The 2,583-nt window shown below is 62.3% G+C and overlaps 1 pseudogene; it reads left to right on the forward strand.

The window, feature by feature from the left end:
• Positions 1–530: 530 nt before the first annotated feature.
• LOC119279662 lies at positions 531–1,760 on the forward strand (annotated as a pseudogene).
• Positions 1,761–2,583: the final 823 nt, after the last annotated feature.

Raw genomic sequence — 2,583 nt, forward strand, 5'->3', positions numbered from 1 at the left:
CCGTTGTGCGCGCGAACATGGTCGTGCAGACTGGTTGCTGTCCATGCCGCACGATGCGTGCGGCACAACCCCCCCCCCCCCCCACCGGACGTGCGGCAGTTATCCAGACCCTTTATTTTAATGGTTTTTTAAGACGATACTGAATCAATATGAGCCGTTAATTTTTCATGATCCGATTACGAAATTCAAATATGCTATCACATGGTTTGTATTCTAAAACCGTGGGATTTTGATTTTATTCACTTATTTTAGTCTGCATTAAATATCCAAAATGTCTTATAATCTTCTCTACTATTAAAGGGGATCTGCAGTCGTCGTCGTGATGGTTCGACCACCCCCGCCTCACACGATCGCTACTTCTTCACGAAAAAAAAGAATCATTCTAAACAAACCAGTCGGTGCGATCGCTACTTCGCAATAGGAATAATCCATCGTATACAATCCAGTAAAACTACTGCCCACTAACGCACGTCGCACCCCTCATCTCCCGTCTATTGCGTGAAAACTGAAAAGTCACGGCCGCTCCGCCCATGAACCTACGCATCACCGCTCCTACCCAGAGCTCCCAATCCGCTGCCGTGTGCCACGCATGGCTAACGACGACTGCAGGTGGCCAACACCAGGAACGATTAGGTGCTGGTGGTGCCGGCGCACTTCCGGTGCCCGATCTCGCTCGAGCTGATGAAGGACTGGTACAGGGGCGTGGCACGTGCACCATCACCGGCGGCCCCGTGCGGCTCACCGACCTCGTCCCCAACAACGCCACACGCTGCATGATCCAGGACCCTGGTGCATTGCCAACCAAGCCGAGCGGGTGCCCGTCACCGAGGCCGCCACCGCCGACCGAGGTGCTCGCCTCCAGGCGCGGGAATGCAGCCGCCTGCGGGCAGGTAGCCACCTTGGCCAGGCCATCAGGAAGGAGAGCGACCGCAACCGCCGGTGCCTCGTGGCTGCCTGTGCTGCCCGCCAGCTCGCCTTGACTTTCCAGAGCTTCGCTGGTAAGCCCGTGGAGGGCACCAACGCCACAGTATTGGGCGCACTGGGGAAGATCTTGACGGCCCTTACCATGTTCTTCCCGCTCGACGACGTGGCCCGATGCTGCATTGCCTCCCTGGAGTCTCTCAACACCCTCGTCTCGCTGCTCTCCCACGGAGACCTCGCCGTGCAGGCCAGCGCCGCCATCGTCCTCCTTGAGCTCGCCTCGTCCGCCGATCGGCACACCGTCGGCATCATCTCCAGGACGCCCAGCGTATGCAGTGCGCTCGTTGGCCTTACCAGGAACCCTGTGTCCCCGCAGACCACCAAGGTTGCGCTCGTCATGGCCTACTACCTCATCTTCGGCAGCGACCGCATGGCCGCCCGCTTCGCCGAGCTAGGGGAAGTGCTTATCGTTGTGGAGCACCTCATGGACGCCGACAAGGGGACGAGCGGGAAGGCACTGGCCGTGCTCGACGGCGTCCTATGTACCGACATCGGCCTCGAGTCCGCGCATGCGCACGCGCTGGTCGTGCTGGTTCTGGTGAAGAAGATGTTCCACTTGTCCAACATGGCCACGGAGTTCGCTGTCTCCGCACTCTGACGCCTCTGCCATGCCGTGGACACCGACGCTGGCGTGTGCTGCGACGAGGTGCTGCGTGTGGGCGCCTTAGCGGCTCCAGGTGGGCTTAGGCATCGAGCTGCTCAACCTGCTCAATGGTTTCAGGGGCAGCGTAGAGTGCATCGAGACGGTGGACTTCAAGGGGCTCAAGAGGCCATTTTGATCAGTGTAGATGCTGAATTTGGAGGAAGCGAACATTCCTCCCCCCGCGTCGCTCCCGCGAGGCGACCGGGGGGCAACCCTAAATCTCGCCGGTCTCCGCCCCCTCTCCCCTCCTCCTCCCTCGCCGCCGCCCGTGGGCGCGGCTGGGCAAAGCCCAGCCGTCGCCGGCGGCGGCAGGGCCTCGTCGTCCTCCTATTCAGGTGGTGCTGGCACGGGCCGGCGCCTCGGGTTAGAGCATGGAGCTGTGTCGGGCGTCACGGCGGTGCAGCGGGCAGAGGCGGAGTGCTCTGGTGCCTCTGCTCCCCTGCGGCGGGCGGCCAGGTGATGGTGCGTTCTCGGCTCTCTGAGATTAGCGACGGTGCAGCCAGATCTATGGCCTGGCGGGCATGGCTGGATCTGGGGCCAGGCGACGCGGGCCGAGGGCGGCACGGGCTGCAGCATCGCAACAACGGCAGGTCGGTGGGCGGGCTCACTGGCTCCAGGTGCTCCGGTGGTTGGGCGGCGGTGGGCAACGCGGATGGGCTCCCCGGTGAGCTTTCTTGGTGGTCGGCAGCGGACCTTGGGGTTTTCCTTGCCGGCGGGCAGGTGTGTGTTGTTGGCCTTGCGTGGAGCTACGCCGGCTGCCGAGGTGGGGCGACATAGGGGGTGTCCGGTGGGGAGGTAGGCTAGAGGGATGGGAGGCGCCAACGAGAGTTCGTGCCACCCATCACCGGCACGGGGGTGTACCGGTCCTGGATGCGTCCGCTCCCCCTCATCCCCTTTCCCCGGCCGGGTGCGGTCTGATGTAGCTCCAACATTGTTCGAGGCGGGATGTATGTTGCGGT

Source organism: Triticum dicoccoides, chromosome 3B (genome assembly GCF_002162155.2).
Source record: "Triticum dicoccoides isolate Atlit2015 ecotype Zavitan chromosome 3B, WEW_v2.0, whole genome shotgun sequence".
In the NCBI taxonomy this organism is placed as follows: domain Eukaryota; kingdom Viridiplantae; phylum Streptophyta; class Magnoliopsida; order Poales; family Poaceae; genus Triticum; species Triticum dicoccoides.